The sequence below is a fragment of the Pleurodeles waltl genome, chromosome 6 (assembly GCF_031143425.1).
Source record: "Pleurodeles waltl isolate 20211129_DDA chromosome 6, aPleWal1.hap1.20221129, whole genome shotgun sequence".
Lineage (NCBI taxonomy): Eukaryota > Metazoa > Chordata > Amphibia > Caudata > Salamandridae > Pleurodeles > Pleurodeles waltl.
In genome coordinates this window covers 85,837,881-85,861,377 of record NC_090445.1, presented here as the reverse complement: position 1 = coordinate 85,861,377, position 23,497 = coordinate 85,837,881, and the positions used below count along the sequence as shown (strand labels likewise).

Here is a 23,497-nt window from a genome sequence, read left to right as displayed (position 1 = left end):
TGCACCTTATATTTAATGTTTTATTATGGAGTTTTGGTCTGTTTGAACATTAATACAAATACACACTTTTAACAAATGGGTTCTGTGGTTGTATAAAGTTTAGGTTAAGAATGTTTCAGAGTGAGCCTGGTGTAAAGTAATAAATTATAGAATTGTTTTCCTTGGCACTTTTTTTTTTTAACACAAAAACAAAAAGTTTTTAATGAATGATTTTTGTGGAATCAACTTCATAACGCCTCTTTGTTCTACCCAGGGTCCTTGGTGTTAAGGTCCAGTTCTGGATTACAGTGCCTCCCACCTGCTGTGAAGCAGTCACTTTAATTCTTCTGTTGAGCCAACTTTCTCAAGTTTGTGAAACACAGTCACTATAAATACTACCGCCCTGTTCTTTATTTGTAAAAAAAATGTTTTCAGTTTATTAACACTTCCCTGGAAATGGTGCTGGAGCGTGGACAGCAGTGATTCCCAAACTGTGCGCTGTGGCACCCCGAAAGTTCCTTGAGAAAAGGAGAGCCAAAAAGCAGTCCCTCAGCCAAAGGACCTGATTCAGACGAGGCCAAATCTGTCAGTTTGGGATCCATCTTGATTAAAAATGGAGCGCCGCCACTCACTAGAGATAGCTCACTTTGGGTTTTCCAGAAAGCACAAGGCTCTCTGGGCCCAACCAACCAGAACTTCAGGGTTAACAGGGATACCTGATGCCTTAGCCTAAAAACCCAGCTCCAAGATCTTAGTAGGAGGGCCTGAGACATCCAGGAGTTTGTCCTGACAGCCTCACCAGGCACGATCAATGCCCTTTTTAAGGTCTTTGGAGAAATTCTTAAGATAGGTTACCAGGGTGGGATCTATCTCCGTAGTCTCAGTAACCTTTGAGGGAAAATCATGTCTAGGACATTCAGATCTCAGCCGAGACCTGACATCTTTGTCGAAACAATGCCGAATGTGTGCTTGAACGTATTCGGCTACCTCCGAAGGCGGAGCCCAGGAGTAAGATCTAGGGCGGACAGTATCTTCGGGTTCGAAAGTGAGTACTTTCAGAGGCTGAGAAGCCACTTGAGTGTGCCGTGATTTGGCTTTTCATTTACAGGGAGGAGAATCAGTGTCCTTATCCGGATTGTTAGAGGAAGACGAGGAATCTGAATCCTCCTTACTCTCAGCTCTTAGATGAAGAGACTATGAGGATGAGAAACAGTTCGCCCTAGTCAAGGATTCTACAATTTGTTCAAATCAGCTTGGTGAGGGTTTGCAACAGAACTTGAGCCGGAAGGGTCTTGCGAAAACGGCAGCTCTTCCTGGCTGCTGCAATGTGGGACCCAGCCCTGCTGATCAGTGAAACCCAATAAGAGATGCTTAATCGTCTGGGTAGCTTTATCTAAGGCCACATTGACTGTGTGCCGAACACCAGCATCGAGGGCATAGACAAGGTCTCGCTCAAATGACCCCACGGAGTCATCATAAAAGGTAACTTCCCCAGATTCTCCTTCATAACCATCCATGCTGTAGAGCAGTGGTTCCCAACCTGTGGTCCGGGGACCCCTAGGAGTCCGCAAAGCCTCCTCTGGGGGCCGTGATTACTTAGAAAATCAAATAATAGTAACAGATTAGGTCCCCAGCTTTCAGTAATGACTCAGTGGGGGGTCCCCAGATTCCAATAATGGTTCATTGGGGGTCCCCAGGTTCCAGTAGTGATAAAGTGGGGGTTCACACAAGTCAAAAGGTTGGGAAGCACTGCTGTAGAGTGTCAGGTCAGAAAAGTGGGAATTTGAAAGGGGCAGAGGAAACTGCCAATAGGAACTTCAAATAAAGTGGGAAGTAAAGCTGACAAACTTCAAAGCAGGCTAATATGCTCAGGGAGGGCCACAAGCCAGTAGTAAAGTGTGGGGGGAGGCCTGCTTAGAATAGAATAAATTCCACTAATAAAGTGGCATTTGAGAACGGCAAAGTAGGTAGGGACGTGCGCAGGGGGTGGGCTGCTTTAGAGTATTTCCATTGAAGTAAAGAGACATAGACAGGCAGGCGACTGTAAGCGGAGACAGGTGCATATATGTAACCAGAGTCCTATCCAGAGAGTCAGATGCATATATGTGCACAGAGGAAAGTTTGGACAGACAAATGTATGTACCCAGAGGCAGGTCCAAAGAGACAGATACATGTATATACCCTGAGACAGGCTGAGCGAGAGAGATGCATGTTTGTAGCTAGAGGCAGGTCTAGGGAAAGTGGTCAATGAGACTGGAGCAGAGCAAGAGGTAGAGAAAGGGAGAGGATCATGACTGAAGTCAGAGGTCTTAAAAAGAAATGACTTCTACTGACAACACTCCCTGGTGCATCACAGAAAAGAGATATATTGCCCAAGCCTATCTAAAGGAGCAGGGTTATCTCACTTGGTAGTGCACGAGCCTTTTAATATCAGGGTCACGGGTTCGAGCCCCCAGTTAAGCAATCAGTATTTTTTTGTTTAAGGTTTATTCCAATTTTTTTTACAGACTTCCTGCTTTTCACCAATACTACTCAGGCTTTGAAAACACAACTCCTGCAGTTTGCCTCACAATCTCTCCCATCATATTCCACAGCGCTTTCCACTCACGAAAGGTGCCTCAAAGCCGGGTTTAGCCCTGCCTCCTCTAAACACATCCAGAAACCTGTACTTTAATCCCCAAAAATTCTAGCTATTGCGTCACGAATTTTCAATTCTATTAAGGACACGGAGGCGCGGATTGTCACAGCAGCCAATCAATGTTAAAAACTACATATCCCAACATTCCCAGTAGTCCATAACATGCCCAATCCCAGGCCTGCTCTCCATATAAATATCTCTGCCTCCTTAGTCCTTCATCTTTCTTTGCAATAACCAAACAAAATAACCTGCACTCTAAGAATTGAAATCTTCCAACTCCAACGAAGAAAACAAATTGAAGCCACCAACCGAACCCTGGTGCACGTTCCATGCCGGTATCGTCTCTCCTAGTACTCATGCGCCCTTGTTATCCGATCCTGTTAATGAAAGGAAACAGTGCTAATAATCTGCTATTGACTATTAAGAAAAAATATGGATGGCTATCTCAATAATACATATAAAATCATCATATATGAATTGTGCTGTAACTTTCTGCATTATGCCAGCGTGCCCTATGCCAGTCTGTGCTTGTGATAGGTCCCATCTGTCCTTTAGGTCTCTACTTTGTGTCAGTCAGCCCTATGCCAGTCTGCACCTGTGATCCTTCTACAGCTCCATGCTTCAAATCTTTGCACAGTGCCAGTCTACCTTGTGCCAGTCCCGACGTTCATACTTCACATCAGTGCTGTAGCTATGCCCTATGCCAGTCTGCACCTGTGAGGCTTATTAAACACCATATTGCAGCTGCCTACATTGTGCCAATCTGTCACGTGCCAGTCTGTAGCTGTGATGCTTCATATCAGTGCTGTAGGTCTTTGCATTGTGCCAGTCTGCCTTGTGCCAGTCTGCACATGTGATGCTTCACATCAGTGCTGTAGCTCTGCATGGCAGCAGTCTACTATGCTCCAGCCATTCCTGTGATACTTCACATCAGTGCTGTAGCTCTCTGCATTGCACCAGTCTGCCCTGTGTCAGTCTGTATCTTGACACTTCACATCAGTGCTGTAGCTCTCTGCATTGCACGAGCCTGTCCTGTGCCAGTCTGCACCTGTGATCCTTCCACACCTCCAGGGTACAGGGCTTTGCATTGCACCAGTCTGTTCTGCACCAGCCTGTACCTGAGGTGCTTCTTGATTACAGTGGTGTAGCTGTCTGCACTGTGCCAGTCTGTTCCTGTGATGCTTCTGCGCAGCTTTGGTGCAGCTGTTTGCACTGCGCCAGTGTGGCCTTCTGAGACAGTCCCTGCCAGGGCCTCACAAGCGCCCTGTAGCTGTGCTATTGAGTTGTACGTTGACTGTGTTCAGCTGCTGTAGCTCACTGTAGGCCGGCTGTGAGGCGCTGCGGGCTCAGTCTGTCCTTCACAGTCTCTCTGTGGGAGTGTGTGTTTGTCATGTCCTTGAATCCAGCGAAAAAAGGAAGTATAAATGAGATGCAGAAAAGCCCCATTCTCTAGCTGCTGGACAGACACGCGTCCTTGAGCCTCCTGCAGAGGTGCAGAGCTGCCAGGGGTGCCAGGGGCTGGAGGCGGAGAGCGTCTGCTTTGGAATATTTCCATTGAAGTGAAGGGAGAGGGCGAACGGGGAGCGGAGAGGCGGCTTCCTAGCAGTGAGTGTGGAGTGTCAGCTTGGTCCATCCAGAGGCAGGCAGGGGGTGTGATGAGACTGAGGCAGAGCGAGAGGTAGAGACAGAGGGAGCTGCAGCACTGGAAGCGGAAGCTTTAAAATAGGACCGCAAGGGCCCTTTAATGTGGCCCGGCTAGCTCAGTCGGTAGAGCATGAGACTCTTAATCTCAGGGTCGTGGGTTCGAGCCCCACGTTGGGCGCTGATACATTTTTTTGTGCTGTACTGTTTTTTAATCTTCGGGTTCGCACCTCCAACAGTGGTTTTATAAAAATTAACAGCGCCCTTTCGGGACTTCACTTTACAATTTCGTTATTTATGTCTGCACACGGGCGGGGACGAGAGCTCTTTATGTCTGCACACGGGCGGGGACGAGAGCTCTCTTCATGTTCACACTTGTAGGGGGTCGCTGCTCCCCGTCCTCTAACTCCGCTGCTGCGCCGCACTCCCATGACCTGTGTGTAAATATGGAGAGTTTAAGTAAGCAAAAACAATGTTGTGTCAGAAGTGGGATTTGAACCCACGCCTCCAATCGGAGACCAGAACACCCAGCTGAGGGGAAGAGACAGCTCTTGAGTCTGGCGCCTTAGACCGCTCGGCCATCCTGACAACTGAGATAGGTGGAGGCCGGATATGATATCATCACGCATGTGACACGCCTCCGCGAGCTCTGTTTCTGGGTTTTATCGGGGTGCCCTTTAGCAGGACACACCTTCGTGTCTCACCTGGCAGCCAGGGCCCGAGGGCCCAACCTCACACTCTTTAACCCTAATCCCCGCTTTACACCAACCAGGAACCGCAGCCCTCGGCTCCGCTGCCTTTCCAGTGCTCGTCTCTCGCTCCTCCTCAGAGGCTCGTGCCGGCTGCAGGGAACCCAAACTGCGCGCCACGGCACCCTGCTGCGCCCCCACAGCCACCCAGGGCCGCTGTCCTCGCACTTGCTCAGCAGGGTCCATTATCAATTACCCCGGCCTCTGGAGTGCAGGCCGGGGGCGCTACGTCTGGCGCCTTCTAGGTGCTGCACTTGCTGCCTCTTAGCGACACACCGGAGAGCAGGATGCATTTAAGCATGCAATCTTCCATTCCGCTAAAGTCAACCATGCAAGTGCTTAGGAAAAATATATCACCGCTCTCAACAGGCACGGACCACCTTCTCTGAGAGCTACCGCTCCCAGCCGCAGCAGAAGATAAACACCAAATACCCTGGCAGAAATCGCCAGCCGCACATGGGCCGGATTGCAGGCTACCCCACCGCATCTTCCTGCTGAGTTGGCCTCTAAGAGAAGTGGGCGCTTGCTGCAGCGTGGACTTTCCCCTTTCAGCAGGGGTCATCCAGTGAGGTCCATGGTCAGCCAGGCGATCTACCTGGCACGGTAGCTCAAAGCTGGCTTCTCTTGCTTTTAAAAGTGAAAAAAGCCCGACATTCCTCCGGCGAGTGGAACCCACCCCTGAACATGAGCCTGGAGTCAAACTTTGCCCATGTGAACAAGTGACACACCCATTTACAGCACACTGTTTTCACACAGATAAGTATATGTGCATACATTTTTTAATTCCAGATCTTTTATTAGAAATAAAACAAAGAACAGAGACGAATAGCTTCAGTTGTTACCCTATATGCCAGATTTCTTTCGATGCATGAACCAATCAGCTGTTTCCCAGTCTACGAAGGTATTACAGGTACGGATGGCATTTTGTGCCATTATGAGACCCGATGTTAATTCTACATTGATTGAACCTATATTTATGAGGCTGCATACGAAGTTATATTTTGAGAGGCTACTTATTTACCAAGTGTTCTCCTTACTTCACTGGTTCACAAGATGCACACAAAATAAGATGACATTACATACTGTGTTCCAGTATCTGCTCAGTATCCACAGAGCATTGTGCACCTTATATTTAATGTTTTATTATGGAGTTTTGGTCTGTTTGAACATTAATACAAATACACACTTTTAACAAATGGGTTCTGTGGTTGTATAAAGTTTAGGTTAAGAATGTTTCAGAGTGAGCCTGGTGTAAAGTAATAAATTATAGAATTGTTTTCCTTGGCACTTTTTTTTTTTAACACAAAAACAAAAAGTTTTTAATGAATGATTTTTGTGGAATCAACTTCATAACGCCTCTTTGTTCTACCCAGGGTCCTTGGTGTTAAGGTCCAGTTCTGGATTACAGTGCCTCCCACCTGCTGTGAAGCAGTCACTTTAATTCTTCTGTTGAGCCAACTTTCTCAAGTTTGTGAAACACAGTCACTATAAATACTACCGCCCTGTTCTTTATTTGTAAAAAAAATGTTTTCAGTTTATTAACACTTCCCTGGAAATGGTGCTGGAGCGTGGACAGCAGTGATTCCCAAACTGTGCGCTGTGGCACCCCGAAAGTTCCTTGAGAAAAGGAGAGCCAAAAAGCAGTCCCTCAGCCAAAGGACCTGATTCAGACGAGGCCAAATCTGTCAGTTTGGGATCCATCTTGATTAAAAATGGAGCGCCGCCACTCACTAGAGATAGCTCACTTTGGGTTTTCCAGAAAGCACAAGGCTCTCTGGGCCCAACCAACCAGAACTTCAGGGTTAACAGGGATACCTGATGCCTTAGCCTAAAAACCCAGCTCCAAGATCTTAGTAGGAGGGCCTGAGACATCCAGGAGTTTGTCCTGACAGCCTCACCAGGCACGATCAATGCCCTTTTTAAGGTCTTTGGAGAAATTCTTAAGATAGGTTACCAGGGTGGGATCTATCTCCGTAGTCTCAGTAACCTTTGAGGGAAAATCATGTCTAGGACATTCAGATCTCAGCCGAGACCTGACATCTTTGTCGAAACAATGCCGAATGTGTGCTTGAACGTATTCGGCTACCTCCGAAGGCGGAGCCCAGGAGTAAGATCTAGGGCGGACAGTATCTTCGGGTTCGAAAGTGAGTACTTTCAGAGGCTGAGAAGCCACTTGAGTGTGCCGTGATTTGGCTTTTCATTTACAGGGAGGAGAATCAGTGTCCTTATCCGGATTGTTAGAGGAAGACGAGGAATCTGAATCCTCCTTACTCTCAGCTCTTAGATGAAGAGACTATGAGGATGAGAAACAGTTCGCCCTAGTCAAGGATTCTACAATTTGTTCAAATCAGCTTGGTGAGGGTTTGCAACAGAACTTGAGCCGGAAGGGTCTTGCGAAAACGGCAGCTCTTCCTGGCTGCTGCAATGTGGGACCCAGCCCTGCTGATCAGTGAAACCCAATAAGAGATGCTTAATCGTCTGGGTAGCTTTATCTAAGGCCACATTGACTGTGTGCCGAACACCAGCATCGAGGGCATAGACAAGGTCTCGCTCAAATGACCCCACGGAGTCATCATAAAAGGTAACTTCCCCAGATTCTCCTTCATAACCATCCATGCTGTAGAGCAGTGGTTCCCAACCTGTGGTCCGGGGACCCCTAGGAGTCCGCAAAGCCTCCTCTGGGGGCCGTGATTACTTAGAAAATCAAATAATAGTAACAGATTAGGTCCCCAGCTTTCAGTAATGACTCAGTGGGGGGTCCCCAGATTCCAATAATGGTTCATTGGGGGTCCCCAGGTTCCAGTAGTGATAAAGTGGGGGTTCACACAAGTCAAAAGGTTGGGAAGCACTGCTGTAGAGTGTCAGGTCAGAAAAGTGGGAATTTGAAAGGGGCAGAGGAAACTGCCAATAGGAACTTCAAATAAAGTGGGAAGTAAAGCTGACAAACTTCAAAGCAGGCTAATATGCTCAGGGAGGGCCACAAGCCAGTAGTAAAGTGTGGGGGGAGGCCTGCTTAGAATAGAATAAATTCCACTAATAAAGTGGCATTTGAGAACGGCAAAGTAGGTAGGGACGTGCGCAGGGGGTGGGCTGCTTTAGAGTATTTCCATTGAAGTAAAGAGACATAGACAGGCAGGCGACTGTAAGCGGAGACAGGTGCATATATGTAACCAGAGTCCTATCCAGAGAGTCAGATGCATATATGTGCACAGAGGAAAGTTTGGACAGACAAATGTATGTACCCAGAGGCAGGTCCAAAGAGACAGATACATGTATATACCCTGAGACAGGCTGAGCGAGAGAGATGCATGTTTGTAGCTAGAGGCAGGTCTAGGGAAAGTGGTCAATGAGACTGGAGCAGAGCAAGAGGTAGAGAAAGGGAGAGGATCATGACTGAAGTCAGAGGTCTTAAAAAGAAATGACTTCTACTGACAACACTCCCTGGTGCATCACAGAAAAGAGATATATTGCCCAAGCCTAGCTAAAGGAGCAGGGTTATCTCACTTGGTAGTGCACGAGCCTTTTAATATCAGGGTCACGGGTTCGAGCCCCCAGTTAAGCAATCAGTATTTTTTTGTTTAAGGTTTATTCCAATTTTTTTTACAGACTTCCTGCTTTTCACCAATACTACTCAGGCTTTGAAAACACAACTCCTGCAGTTTGCCTCACAATCTCTCCCATCATATTCCACAGCGCTTTCCACTCACGAAAGGTGCCTCAAAGCCGGGTTTAGCCCTGCCTCCTCTAAACACATCCAGAAACCTGTACTTTAATCCCCAAAAATTCTAGCTATTGCGTCACGAATTTTCAATTCTATTAAGGACACGGAGGCGCGGATTGTCACAGCAGCCAATCAATGTTAAAAACTACATATCCCAACATTCCCAGTAGTCCATAACATGCCCAATCCCAGGCCTGCTCTCCATATAAATATCTCTGCCTCCTTAGTCCTTCATCTTTCTTTGCAATAACCAAACAAAATAACCTGCACTCTAAGAATTGAAATCTTCCAACTCCAACGAAGAAAACAAATTGAAGCCACCAACCGAACCCTGGTGCACGTTCCATGCCGGTATCGTCTCTCCTAGTACTCATGCGCCCTTGTTATCCGATCCTGTTAATGAAAGGAAACAGTGCTAATAATCTGCTATTGACTATTAAGAAAAAATATGGATGGCTATCTCAATAATACATATAAAATCATCATATATGAATTGTGCTGTAACTTTCTGCATTATGCCAGCGTGCCCTATGCCAGTCTGTGCTTGTGATAGGTCCCATCTGTCCTTTAGGTCTCTACTTTGTGTCAGTCAGCCCTATGCCAGTCTGCACCTGTGATCCTTCTACAGCTCCATGCTTCAAATCTTTGCACAGTGCCAGTCTACCTTGTGCCAGTCCCGACGTTCATACTTCACATCAGTGCTGTAGCTATGCCCTATGCCAGTCTGCACCTGTGAGGCTTATTAAACACCATATTGCAGCTGCCTACATTGTGCCAATCTGTCACGTGCCAGTCTGTAGCTGTGATGCTTCATATCAGTGCTGTAGGTCTTTGCATTGTGCCAGTCTGCCTTGTGCCAGTCTGCACATGTGATGCTTCACATCAGTGCTGTAGCTCTGCATGGCAGCAGTCTACTATGCTCCAGCCATTCCTGTGATACTTCACATCAGTGCTGTAGCTCTCTGCATTGCACCAGTCTGCCCTGTGTCAGTCTGTATCTTGACACTTCACATCAGTGCTGTAGCTCTCTGCATTGCACGAGCCTGTCCTGTGCCAGTCTGCACCTGTGATCCTTCCACACCTCCAGGGTACAGGGCTTTGCATTGCACCAGTCTGTTCTGCACCAGCCTGTACCTGAGGTGCTTCTTGATTACAGTGGTGTAGCTGTCTGCACTGTGCCAGTCTGTTCCTGTGATGCTTCTGCGCAGCTTTGGTGCAGCTGTTTGCACTGCGCCAGTGTGGCCTTCTGAGACAGTCCCTGCCAGGGCCTCACAAGCGCCCTGTAGCTGTGCTATTGAGTTGTACGTTGACTGTGTTCAGCTGCTGTAGCTCACTGTAGGCCGGCTGTGAGGCGCTGCGGGCTCAGTCTGTCCTTCACAGTCTCTCTGTGGGAGTGTGTGTTTGTCATGTCCTTGAATCCAGCGAAAAAAGGAAGTATAAATGAGATGCAGAAAAGCCCCATTCTCTAGCTGCTGGACAGACACGCGTCCTTGAGCCTCCTGCAGAGGTGCAGAGCTGCCAGGGGTGCCAGGGGCTGGAGGCGGAGAGCGTCTGCTTTGGAATATTTCCATTGAAGTGAAGGGAGAGGGCGAACGGGGAGCGGAGAGGCGGCTTCCTAGCAGTGAGTGTGGAGTGTCAGCTTGGTCCATCCAGAGGCAGGCAGGGGGTGTGATGAGACTGAGGCAGAGCGAGAGGTAGAGACAGAGGGAGCTGCAGCACTGGAAGCGGAAGCTTTAAAATAGGACCGCAAGGGCCCTTTAATGTGGCCCGGCTAGCTCAGTCGGTAGAGCATGAGACTCTTAATCTCAGGGTCGTGGGTTCGAGCCCCACGTTGGGCGCTGATACATTTTTTTGTGCTGTACTGTTTTTTAATCTTCGGGTTCGCACCTCCAACAGTGGTTTTATAAAAATTAACAGCGCCCTTTCGGGACTTCACTTTACAATTTCGTTATTTATGTCTGCACACGGGCGGGGACGAGAGCTCTTTATGTCTGCACACGGGCGGGGACGAGAGCTCTCTTCATGTTCACACTTGTAGGGGGTCGCTGCTCCCCGTCCTCTAACTCCGCTGCTGCGCCGCACTCCCATGACCTGTGTGTAAATATGGAGAGTTTAAGTAAGCAAAAACAATGTTGTGTCAGAAGTGGGATTTGAACCCACGCCTCCAATCGGAGACCAGAACACCCAGCTGAGGGGAAGAGACAGCTCTTGAGTCTGGCGCCTTAGACCGCTCGGCCATCCTGACAACTGAGATAGGTGGAGGCCGGATATGATATCATCACGCATGTGACACGCCTCCGCGAGCTCTGTTTCTGGGTTTTATCGGGGTGCCCTTTAGCAGGACACACCTTCGTGTCTCACCTGGCAGCCAGGGCCCGAGGGCCCAACCTCACACTCTTTAACCCTAATCCCCGCTTTACACCAACCAGGAACCGCAGCCCTCGGCTCCGCTGCCTTTCCAGTGCTCGTCTCTCGCTCCTCCTCAGAGGCTCGTGCCGGCTGCAGGGAACCCAAACTGCGCGCCACGGCACCCTGCTGCGCCCCCACAGCCACCCAGGGCCGCTGTCCTCGCACTTGCTCAGCAGGGTCCATTATCAATTACCCCGGCCTCTGGAGTGCAGGCCGGGGGCGCTACGTCTGGCGCCTTCTAGGTGCTGCACTTGCTGCCTCTTAGCGACACACCGGAGAGCAGGATGCATTTAAGCATGCAATCTTCCATTCCGCTAAAGTCAACCATGCAAGTGCTTAGGAAAAATATATCACCGCTCTCAACAGGCACGGACCACCTTCTCTGAGAGCTACCGCTCCCAGCCGCAGCAGAAGATAAACACCAAATACCCTGGCAGAAATCGCCAGCCGCACATGGGCCGGATTGCAGGCTACCCCACCGCATCTTCCTGCTGAGTTGGCCTCTAAGAGAAGTGGGCGCTTGCTGCAGCGTGGACTTTCCCCTTTCAGCAGGGGTCATCCAGTGAGGTCCATGGTCAGCCAGGCGATCTACCTGGCACGGTAGCTCAAAGCTGGCTTCTCTTGCTTTTAAAAGTGAAAAAAGCCCGACATTCCTCCGGCGAGTGGAACCCACCCCTGAACATGAGCCTGGAGTCAAACTTTGCCCATGTGAACAAGTGACACACCCATTTACAGCACACTGTTTTCACACAGATAAGTATATGTGCATACATTTTTTAATTCCAGATCTTTTATTAGAAATAAAACAAAGAACAGAGACGAATAGCTTCAGTTGTTACCCTATATGCCAGATTTCTTTCGATGCATGAACCAATCAGCTGTTTCCCAGTCTACGAAGGTATTACAGGTACGGATGGCATTTTGTGCCATTATGAGACCCGATGTTAATTCTACATTGATTGAACCTATATTTATGAGGCTGCATACGAAGTTATATTTTGAGAGGCTACTTATTTACCAAGTGTTCTCCTTACTTCACTGGTTCACAAGATGCACACAAAATAAGATGACATTACATACTGTGTTCCAGTATCTGCTCAGTATCCACAGAGCATTGTGCACCTTATATTTAATGTTTTATTATGGAGTTTTGGTCTGTTTGAACATTAATACAAATACACATTTTTAACAAATGGGTTCTGTGGTTGTATAAAGTTTAGGTTAAGAATGTTTCAGAGTGAGCCTGGTGTAAAGTAATAAATTATAGAATTGTTTTCCTTGGCACTTTTCTTTTAGAACACAAAAATAAAAAGTTTTTAATGAATGATTTTTGTGGAATCAACTTCATAACGCCTCTTTGTTCTACCCAGGGTCCTTGGTGTTAAGGTCCAGTTCTGGATTACAGTGCCTCCCACCTGCTGTGAAGCAGTCACTTTAATTCTTCTGTTGAGCCAACTTTCTCAAGTTTGTGAAACACAGTCACTATAAATACTACCGCCCTGTTCTTTATTTGTAAAAAAAATGTTTTCAGTTTATTAACACTTCCCTGGAAATGGTGCTGGAGCGTGGACAGCAGTGATTCCCAAACTGTGCGCTGTGGCACCCCGAAAGTTCCTTGAGAAAAGGAGAGCCAAAAAGCAGTACCTCAGCCAAAGGACCTGATTCAGACGAGGCCAAATCTGTCAGTTTGGGATCCATCTTGATTAAAAATGGAGCGCCGCCACTCACTAGAGATAGCTCACTTTGGGTTTTCCAGAAAGCACAAGGCTCTCTGGGCCCAACCAACCAGAACTTCAGAGTTAACAGGGATACCTGATGCCTTAGCCTAAAAACCCAGCTCCAAGATCTTAGTAGGAGGGCCTGAGACATCCAGGAGTTTGTCATGACAGCCTCACCAGGCACGATCAATGCCCTTTTTAAGGTCTTTGGAGAAATTCTTAAGATAGGTTACCAGGGTGGGATCTATCTCCGTAGTCTCAGTAACCTTTGAGGGAAAATCATGTCTAGGACATTCAGATCTCAGCCGAGACCTGACATCTTTGTCGAAACAATGCCGAATGTGTGCTTGAACGTATTTGGCTACCTCCGAAGGCGGAGCCCAGGAGTAAGATCTAGGGCGGACAGTATCTTCGGGTTCGAAAGTGAGTACTTTCAGAGGCTGAGAAGCCACTTGAGTGTGCCGTGATTTGGCTTTTCATTTACAGGGAGGAGAATCAGTGTCCTTATCCGGATTGTTAGAGGAAGACGAGGAATCTGAATCCTCCTTACTCTCAGCTCTTAGATGAAGAGACTATGAGGATGAGAAACAGTTCGCCCTAGTCAAGGATTCTACAATTTGTTCAAATCAGCTTGGTGAGGGTTTGCAACAGAACTTGAGCCGGAAGGGTCTTGCGAAAACGGCAGCTCTTCCTGGCTGCTGCAATGTGGGACCCAGCCCTGCTGATCAGTGAAACCCAATAAGAGATGCTTAATCGTCTGGGTAGCTTTATCTAAGGCCACATTGACTGTGTGCCGAACACCAGCATCGAGGGCATAGACAAGGTCTCGCTCAAATGACCCCACGGAGTCATCATAAAAGGTAACTTCCCCAGATTCTCCTTCATAACCATCCATGCTGTAGAGCAGTGGTTCCCAACCTGTGGTCCGGGGACCCCTAGGAGTCCGCAAAGCCTCCTCTGGGGGCCGTGATTACTTAGAAAATCAAATAATAGTAACAGATTAGGTCCCCAGCTTTCAGTAATGACTCAGTGGGGGGTCCCCAGATTCCAATAATGGTTCATTGGGGGTCCCCAGGTTCCAGTAGTGATAAAGTGGGGGTTCACACAAGTCAAAAGGTTGGGAAGCACTGCTGTAGAGTGTCAGGTCAGAAAAGTGGGAATTTGAAAGGGGCAGAGGAAACTGCCAATAGGAACTTCAAATAAAGTGGGAAGTAAAGCTGACAAACTTCAAAGCAGGCTAATATGCTCAGGGAGGGCCACAAGCCAGTAGTAAAGTGTGGGGGGAGGCCTGCTTAGAATAGAATAAATTCCACTAATAAAGTGGCATTTGAGAACGGCAAAGTAGGTAGGGACGTGCGCAGGGGGTGGGCTGCTTTAGAGTATTTCCATTGAAGTAAAGAGACATAGACAGGCAGGCGACTGTAAGCGGAGACAGGTGCATATATGTAACCAGAGTCCTATCCAGAGAGTCAGATGCATATATGTGCACAGAGGAAAGTTTGGACAGACAAATGTATGTACCCAGAGGCAGGTCCAAAGAGACAGATACATGTATATACCCTGAGACAGGCTGAGCGAGAGAGATGCATGTTTGTAGCTAGAGGCAGGTCTAGGGAAAGTGGTCAATGAGACTGGAGCAGAGCAAGAGGTAGAGAAAGGGAGAGGATCATGACTGAAGTCAGAGGTCTTAAAAAGAAATGACTTCTACTGACAACACTCCCTGGTGCATCACAGAAAAGAGATATATTGCCCAAGCCTAGCTAAAGGAGCAGGGTTATCTCACTTGGTAGTGCACGAGCCTTTTAATATCAGGGTCACGGGTTCGAGCCCCCAGTTAAGCAATCAGTATTTTTTTGTTTAAGGTTTATTCCAATTTTTTTTACAGACTTCCTGCTTTTCACCAATACTACTCAGGCTTTGAAAACACAACTCCTGCAGTTTGCCTCACAATCTCTCCCATCATATTCCACAGCGCTTTCCACTCACGAAAGGTGCCTCAAAGCCGGGTTTAGCCCTGCCTCCTCTAAACACATCCAGAAACCTGTACTTTAATCCCCAAAAATTCTAGCTATTGCGTCACGAATTTTCAATTCTATTAAGGACACGGAGGCGCGGATTGTCACAGCAGCCAATCAATGTTAAAAACTACATATCCCAACATTCCCAGTAGTCCATAACATGCCCAATCCCAGGCCTGCTCTCCATATAAATATCTCTGCCTCCTTAGTCCTTCATCTTTCTTTGCAATAACCAAACAAAATAACCTGCACTCTAAGAATTGAAATCTTCCAACTCCAACGAAGAAAACAAATTGAAGCCACCAACCGAACCCTGGTGCACGTTCCATGCCGGTATCGTCTCTCCTAGTACTCATGCGCCCTTGTTATCCGATCCTGTTAATGAAAGGAAACAGTGCTAATAATCTGCTATTGACTATTAAGAAAAAATATGGATGGCTATCTCAATAATACATATAAAATCATCATATATGAATTGTGCTGTAACTTTCTGCATTATGCCAGCGTGCCCTATGCCAGTCTGTGCTTGTGATAGGTCCCATCTGTCCTTTAGGTCTCTACTTTGTGTCAGTCAGCCCTATGCCAGTCTGCACCTGTGATCCTTCTACAGCTCCATGCTTCAAATCTTTGCACAGTGCCAGTCTACCTTGTGCCAGTCCCGACGTTCATACTTCACATCAGTGCTGTAGCTATGCCCTATGCCAGTCTGCACCTGTGAGGCTTATTAAACACCATATTGCAGCTGCCTACATTGTGCCAATCTGTCACGTGCCAGTCTGTAGCTGTGATGCTTCATATCAGTGCTGTAGGTCTTTGCATTGTGCCAGTCTGCCTTGTGCCAGTCTGCACATGTGATGCTTCACATCAGTGCTGTAGCTCTGCATGGCAGCAGTCTACTATGCTCCAGCCATTCCTGTGATACTTCACATCAGTGCTGTAGCTCTCTGCATTGCACCAGTCTGCCCTGTGTCAGTCTGTATCTTGACACTTCACATCAGTGCTGTAGCTCTCTGCATTGCACGAGCCTGTCCTGTGCCAGTCTGCACCTGTGATCCTTCCACACCTCCAGGGTACAGGGCTTTGCATTGCACCAGTCTGTTCTGCACCAGCCTGTACCTGAGGTGCTTCTTGATTACAGTGGTGTAGCTGTCTGCACTGTGCCAGTCTGTTCCTGTGATGCTTCTGCGCAGCTTTGGTGCAGCTGTTTGCACTGCGCCAGTGTGGCCTTCTGAGACAGTCCCTGCCAGGGCCTCACAAGCGCCCTGTAGCTGTGCTATTGAGTTGTACGTTGACTGTGTTCAGCTGCTGTAGCTCACTGTAGGCCGGCTGTGAGGCGCTGCGGGCTCAGTCTGTCCTTCACAGTCTCTCTGTGGGAGTGTGTGTTTGTCATGTCCTTGAATCCAGCGAAAAAAGGAAGTATAAATGAGATGCAGAAAAGCCCCATTCTCTAGCTGCTGGACAGACACGCGTCCTTGAGCCTCCTGCAGAGGTGCAGAGCTGCCAGGGGTGCCAGGGGCTGGAGGCGGAGAGCGTCTGCTTTGGAATATTTCCATTGAAGTGAAGGGAGAGGGCGAACGGGGAGCGGAGAGGCGGCTTCCTAGCAGTGAGTGTGGAGTGTCAGCTTGGTCCATCCAGAGGCAGGCAGGGGGTGTGATGAGACTGAGGCAGAGCGAGAGGTAGAGACAGAGGGAGCTGCAGCACTGGAAGCGGAAGCTTTAAAATAGGACCGCAAGGGCCCTTTAATGTGGCCCGGCTAGCTCAGTCGGTAGAGCATGAGACTCTTAATCTCAGGGTCGTGGGTTCGAGCCCCACGTTGGGCGCTGATACATTTTTTTGTGCTGTACTGTTTTTTAATCTTCGGGTTCGCACCTCCAACAGTGGTTTTATAAAAATTAACAGCGCCCTTTCGGGACTTCACTTTACAATTTCGTTATTTATGTCTGCACACGGGCGGGGACGAGAGCTCTTTATGTCTGCACACGGGCGGGGACGAGAGCTCTCTTCATGTTCACACTTGTAGGGGGTCGCTGCTCCCCGTCCTCTAACTCCGCTGCTGCGCCGCACTCCCATGACCTGTGTGTAAATATGGAGAGTTTAAGTAAGCAAAAACAATGTTGTGTCAGAAGTGGGATTTGAACCCACGCCTCCAATCGGAGACCAGAACACCCAGCTGAGGGGAAGAGACAGCTCTTGAGTCTGGCGCCTTAGACCGCTCGGCCATCCTGACAACTGAGAAAGAGGGGGCCGGATATGATATCATCACGCATGTGACACGCCTCCGCGAGCTCTGTTTCTGGGTTTTATCGGGGTGCCCTTTAGCAGGACACACCTTCGTGTCTCACCTGGCAGCCAGGGCCCGAGGGCCCAACCTCACACTCTTTAACCCTAATCCCCGCTTTACACCAACCAGGAACCGCAGCCCTCGGCTCCGCTGCCTTTCCAGTGCTCGTCTCTCGCTCCTCCTCAGAGGCTCGTGCCGGCTGCAGGGAACCCAAACTGCGCGCCACGGCACCCTGCTGCGCCCCCACAGCCACCCAGGGCCGCTGTCCTCGCACTTGCTCAGCAGGGTCCATTATCAATTACCCCGGCCTCTGGAGTGCAGGCCGGGGGCGCTACGTCTGGCGCCTTCTAGGTGCTGCACTTGCTGCCTCTTAGCGACACACCGGAGAGCAGGATGCATTTAAGCATGCAATCTTCCATTCCGCTAAAGTCAACCATGCAAGTGCTTAGAAAAAATATATCACCGCTCTCAACAGGCACGGACCACCTTCTCTGAGAGCTACCGCTCCCAGCCGCAGCAGAAGATAAACACCAAATACCCTGGCAGAAATCGCCAGCCGCACATGGGCCGGATTGCAGGCTACCCCACCGCATCTTCCTGCTGAGTTGGCCTCTAAGAGAAGTGGGCGCTTGCTGCAGCGTGGACTTTCCCCTTTCAGCAGGGGTCATCCAGTGAGGTCCATGGTCAGCCAGGCGATCTACCTGGCACGGTAGCTCAAAGCTGGCTTCTCTTGCTTTTAAAAGTGAAAAAAGCCCGACATTCCTCCGGCGAGTGGAACCCACCCCTGAACATGAGCCTGGAGTCAAACTTTGCCCATGTGAACAAGTGACACACCCATTTACAGCACACTGTTTTCACACAGATAAGTATATGTGCATACATTTTTTAATTCCAGATCTTTTATTAGAAATAAAACAAAGAACAGAGACGAATAGCTTCAGTTGTTACCCTATATGCCAGATTTCTTTCGATGCATGAACCAATCAGCTGTTTCCCAGTCTACGAAGGTATTACAGGTACGGATGGCATTTTGTGCCATTATGAGACCCGATGTTAATTCTACATTGATTGAACCTATATTTATGAGGCTGCATACGAAGTTATATTTTGAGAGGCTACTTATTTACCAAGTGTTCTCCTTACTTCACTGGTTCACAAGATGCACACAAAATAAGATGACATTACATACTGTGTTCCAGTATCTGCTCAGTATCCACAGAGCATTGTGCACCTTATATTTAATGTTTTATTATGGAGTTTTGGTCTGTTTGAACATTAATACAAATACACACTTTTAACAAATGGGTTCTGTGGTTGTATAAAGTTTAGGTTAAGAATGTTTCAGAGTGAGCCTGGTGTAAAGTAATAAATTATAGAATTGTTTTCCTTGGCACTTTTTTTTTTTAACACAAAAACAAAAAGTTTTTAATGAATGATTTTTGTGGAATCAACTTCATAACGCCTCTTTGTTCTACCCAGGGTCCTTGGTGTTAAGGTCCAGTTCTGGATTACAGTGCCTCCCACCTGCTGTGAAGCAGTCACTTTAATTCTTCTGTTGAGCCAACTTTCTCAAGTTTGTGAAACACAGTCACTATAAATACTACCGCCCTGTTCTTTATTTGTAAAAAAAATGTTTTCAGTTTATTAACACTTCCCTGGAAATGGTGCTGGAGCGTGGACAGCAGTGATTCCCAAACTGTGCGCTGTGGCACCCCGAAAGTTCCTTGAGAAAAGGAGAGCCAAAAAGCAGTCCCTCAGCCAAAGGACCTGATTCAGACGAGGCCAAATCTGTCAGTTTGGGATCCATCTTGATTAAAAATGGAGCGCCGCCACTCACTAGAGATAGCTCACTTTGGGTTTTCCAGAAAGCACAAGGCTCTCTGGGCCCAACCAACCAGAACTTCAGGGTTAACAGGGATACCTGATGCCTTAGCCTAAAAACCCAGCTCCAAGATCTTAGTAGGAGGGCCTGAGACATCCAGGAGTTTGTCCTGACAGCCTCACCAGGCACGATCAATGCCCTTTTTAAGGTCTTTGGAGAAATTCTTAAGATAGGTTACCAGGGTGGGATCTATCTCCGTAGTCTCAGTAACCTTTGAGGGAAAATCATGTCTAGGACATTCAGATCTCAGCCGAGACCTGACATCTTTGTCGAAACAATGCCGAATGTGTGCTTGAACGTATTCGGCTACCTCCGAAGGCGGAGCCCAGGAGTAAGATCTAGGGCGGACAGTATCTTCGGGTTCGAAAGTGAGTACTTTCAGAGGCTGAGAAGCCACTTGAGTGTGCCGTGATTTGGCTTTTCATTTACAGGGAGGAGAATCAGTGTCCTTATCCGGATTGTTAGAGGAAGACGAGGAATCTGAATCCTCCTTACTCTCAGCTCTTAGATGAAGAGACTATGAGGATGAGAAACAGTTCGCCCTAGTCAAGGATTCTACAATTTGTTCAAATCAGCTTGGTGAGGGTTTGCAACAGAACTTGAGCCGGAAGGGTCTTGCGAAAACGGCAGCTCTTCCTGGCTGCTGCAATGTGGGACCCAGCCCTGCTGATCAGTGAAACCCAATAAGAGATGCTTAATCGTCTGGGTAGCTTTATCTAAGGCCACATTGACTGTGTGCCGAACACCAGCATCGAGGGCATAGACAAGGTCTCGCTCAAATGACCCCACGGAGTCATCATAAAAGGTAACTTCCCCAGATTCTCCTTCATAACCATCCATGCTGTAGAGCAGTGGTTCCCAACCTGTGGTCCGGGGACCCCTAGGAGTCCGCAAAGCCTCCTCTGGGGGCCGTGATTACTTAGAAAATCAAATAATAGTAACAGATTAGGTCCCCAGCTTTCAGTAATGACTCAGTGGGGGGTCCCCAGATTCCAATAATGGTTCATTGGGGGTCCCCAGGTTCCAGTAGTGATAAAGTGGGGGTTCACACAAGTCAAAAGGTTGGGAAGCACTGCTGTAGAGTGTCAGGTCAGAAAAGTGGGAATTTGAAAGGGGCAGAGGAAACTGCCAATAGGAACTTCAAATAAAGTGGGAAGTAAAGCTGACAAACTTCAAAGCAGGCTAATATGCTCAGGGAGGGCCACAAGCCAGTAGTAAAGTGTGGGGGGAGGCCTGCTTAGAATAGAATAAATTCCACTAATAAAGTGGCATTTGAGAACGGCAAAGTAGGTAGGGACGTGCGCAGGGGGTGGGCTGCTTTAGAGTATTTCCATTGAAGTAAAGAGACATAGACAGGCAGGCGACTGTAAGCGGAGACAGGTGCATATATGTAACCAGAGTCCTATCCAGAGAGTCAGATGCATATATGTGCACAGAGGAAAGTTTGGACAGACAAATGTATGTACCCAGAGGCAGGTCCAAAGAGACAGATACATGTATATACCCTGAGACAGGCTGAGCGAGAGAGATGCATGTTTGTAGCTAGAGGCAGGTCTAGGGAAAGTGGTCAATGAGACTGGAGCAGAGCAAGAGGTAGAGAAAGGGAGAGGATCATGACTGAAGTCAGAGGTCTTAAAAAGAAATGACTTCTACTGACAACACTCCCTGGTGCATCACAGAAAAGAGATATATTGCCCAAGCCTAGCTAAAGGAGCAGGGTTATCTCACTTGGTAGTGCACGAGCCTTTTAATATCAGGGTCACGGGTTCGAGCCCCCAGTTAAGCAATCAGTATTTTTTTGTTTAAGGTTTATTCCAATTTTTTTTACAGACTTCCTGCTTTTCACCAATACTACTCAGGCTTTGAAAACACAACTCCTGCAGTTTGCCTCACAATCTCTCCCATCATATTCCACAGCGCTTTCCACTCACGAAAGGTGCCTCAAAGCCGGGTTTAGCCCTGCCTCCTCTAAACACATCCAGAAACCTGTACTTTAATCCCCAAAAATTCTAGCTATTGCGTCACGAATTTTCAATTCTATTAAGGACACGGAGGCGCGGATTGTCACAGCAGCCAATCAATGTTAAAAACTACATATCCCAACATTCCCAGTAGTCCATAACATGCCCAATCCCAGGCCTGCTCTCCATATAAATATCTCTGCCTCCTTAGTCCTTCATCTTTCTTTGCAATAACCAAACAAAATAACCTGCACTCTAAGAATTGAAATCTTCCAACTCCAACGAAGAAAACAAATTGAAGCCACCAACCGAACCCTGGTGCACGTTCCATGCCGGTATCGTCTCTCCTAGTACTCATGCGCCCTTGTTATCCGATCCTGTTAATGAAAGGAAACAGTGCTAATAATCTGCTATTGACTATTAAGAAAAAATATGGATGGCTATCTCAATAATACATATAAAATCATCATATATGAATTGTGCTGTAACTTTCTGCATTATGCCAGCGTGCCCTATGCCAGTCTGTGCTTGTGATAGGTCCCATCTGTCCTTTAGGTCTCTACTTTGTGTCAGTCAGCCCTATGCCAGTCTGCACCTGTGATCCTTCTACAGCTCCATGCTTCAAATCTTTGCACAGTGCCAGTCTACCTTGTGCCAGTCCCGACGTTCATACTTCACATCAGTGCTGTAGCTATGCCCTATGCCAGTCTGCACCTGTGAGGCTTATTAAACACCATATTGCAGCTGCCTACATTGTGCCAATCTGTCACGTGCCAGTCTGTAGCTGTGATGCTTCATATCAGTGCTGTAGGTCTTTGCATTGTGCCAGTCTGCCTTGTGCCAGTCTGCACATGTGATGCTTCACATCAGTGCTGTAGCTCTGCATGGCAGCAGTCTACTATGCTCCAGCCATTCCTGTGATACTTCACATCAGTGCTGTAGCTCTCTGCATTGCACCAGTCTGCCCTGTGTCAGTCTGTATCTTGACACTTCACATCAGTGCTGTAGCTCTCTGCATTGCACGAGCCTGTCCTGTGCCAGTCTGCACCTGTGATCCTTCCACACCTCCAGGGTACAGGGCTTTGCATTGCACCAGTCTGTTCTGCACCAGCCTGTACCTGAGGTGCTTCTTGATTACAGTGGTGTAGCTGTCTGCACTGTGCCAGTCTGTTCCTGTGATGCTTCTGCGCAGCTTTGGTGCAGCTGTTTGCACTGCGCCAGTGTGGCCTTCTGAGACAGTCCCTGCCAGGGCCTCACAAGCGCCCTGTAGCTGTGCTATTGAGTTGTACGTTGACTGTGTTCAGCTGCTGTAGCTCACTGTAGGCCGGCTGTGAGGCGCTGCGGGCTCAGTCTGTCCTTCACAGTCTCTCTGTGGGAGTGTGTGTTTGTCATGTCCTTGAATCCAGCGAAAAAAGGAAGTATAAATGAGATGCAGAAAAGCCCCATTCTCTAGCTGCTGGACAGACACGCGTCCTTGAGCCTCCTGCAGAGGTGCAGAGCTGCCAGGGGTGCCAGGGGCTGGAGGCGGAGAGCGTCTGCTTTGGAATATTTCCATTGAAGTGAAGGGAGAGGGCGAACGGGGAGCGGAGAGGCGGCTTCCTAGCAGTGAGTGTGGAGTGTCAGCTTGGTCCATCCAGAGGCAGGCAGGGGGTGTGATGAGACTGAGGCAGAGCGAGAGGTAGAGACAGAGGGAGCTGCAGCACTGGAAGCGGAAGCTTTAAAATAGGACCGCAAGGGCCCTTTAATGTGGCCCGGCTAGCTCAGTCGGTAGAGCATGAGACTCTTAATCTCAGGGTCGTGGGTTCGAGCCCCACGTTGGGCGCTGATACATTTTTTTGTGCTGTACTGTTTTTTAATCTTCGGGTTCGCACCTCCAACAGTGGTTTTATAAAAATTAACAGCGCCCTTTCGGGACTTCACTTTACAATTTCGTTATTTATGTCTGCACACGGGCGGGGACGAGAGCTCTTTATGTCTGCACACGGGCGGGGACGAGAGCTCTCTTCATGTTCACACTTGTAGGGGGTCGCTGCTCCCCGTCCTCTAACTCCGCTGCTGCGCCGCACTCCCATGACCTGTGTGTAAATATGGAGAGTTTAAGTAAGCAAAAACAATGTTGTGTCAGAAGTGGGATTTGAACCCACGCCTCCAATCGGAGACCAGAACACCCAGCTGAGGGGAAGAGACAGCTCTTGAGTCTGGCGCCTTAGACCGCTCGGCCATCCTGACAACTGAGATAGGTGGAGGCCGGATATGATATCATCACGCATGTGACACGCCTCCGCGAGCTCTGTTTCTGGGTTTTATCGGGGTGCCCTTTAGCAGGACACACCTTCGTGTCTCACCTGGCAGCCAGGGCCCGAGGGCCCAACCTCACACTCTTTAACCCTAATCCCCGCTTTACACCAACCAGGAACCGCAGCCCTCGGCTCCGCTGCCTTTCCAGTGCTCGTCTCTCGCTCCTCCTCAGAGGCTCGTGCCGGCTGCAGGGAACCCAAAC

General features: G+C 48.4%; 8 non-coding genes across 8 annotated transcripts; 4 read left to right on the top strand and 4 right to left on the bottom strand.

Annotated features, from left to right (window-relative positions):
* The first annotated feature begins 4,366 nt into the window (after positions 1–4,366).
* On the top strand, positions 4,367–4,439 carry TRNAK-CUU (transfer RNA lysine (anticodon CUU)). The gene has a single exon. It is a non-coding gene; the product is annotated as a tRNA-Lys (tRNA).
* Positions 4,440–4,736: 297 nt separating this feature from the next.
* On the bottom strand, positions 4,737–4,846 carry TRNAL-CAA (transfer RNA leucine (anticodon CAA)). The gene is made up of 2 exons: positions 4,809–4,846; positions 4,737–4,782 (listed from the first exon to the last, which is right to left on the bottom strand). It is a non-coding gene; the product is annotated as a tRNA-Leu (tRNA).
* A 5,647-nt stretch (positions 4,847–10,493) lies between these two features.
* Positions 10,494–10,566, top strand: TRNAK-CUU (transfer RNA lysine (anticodon CUU)). Its single transcript has one exon. It is a non-coding gene; the product is annotated as a tRNA-Lys (tRNA).
* A 297-nt stretch (positions 10,567–10,863) lies between these two features.
* Positions 10,864–10,973, bottom strand: TRNAL-CAA (transfer RNA leucine (anticodon CAA)). Its single transcript has 2 exons — positions 10,936–10,973; positions 10,864–10,909 (listed from the first exon to the last, which is right to left on the bottom strand). It is a non-coding gene; the product is annotated as a tRNA-Leu (tRNA).
* Positions 10,974–16,620: 5,647 nt separating this feature from the next.
* TRNAK-CUU (transfer RNA lysine (anticodon CUU)) lies at positions 16,621–16,693 on the top strand. Its single transcript has one exon. It is a non-coding gene; the product is annotated as a tRNA-Lys (tRNA).
* A 297-nt stretch (positions 16,694–16,990) lies between these two features.
* TRNAL-CAA (transfer RNA leucine (anticodon CAA)) lies at positions 16,991–17,100 on the bottom strand. The gene is made up of 2 exons: positions 17,063–17,100; positions 16,991–17,036 (listed from the first exon to the last, which is right to left on the bottom strand). It is a non-coding gene; the product is annotated as a tRNA-Leu (tRNA).
* Positions 17,101–22,746: 5,646 nt separating this feature from the next.
* TRNAK-CUU (transfer RNA lysine (anticodon CUU)) lies at positions 22,747–22,819 on the top strand. The gene has a single exon. It is a non-coding gene; the product is annotated as a tRNA-Lys (tRNA).
* Positions 22,820–23,116: 297 nt separating this feature from the next.
* Positions 23,117–23,226, bottom strand: TRNAL-CAA (transfer RNA leucine (anticodon CAA)). The gene is made up of 2 exons: positions 23,189–23,226; positions 23,117–23,162 (listed from the first exon to the last, which is right to left on the bottom strand). It is a non-coding gene; the product is annotated as a tRNA-Leu (tRNA).
* Positions 23,227–23,497: the final 271 nt, after the last annotated feature.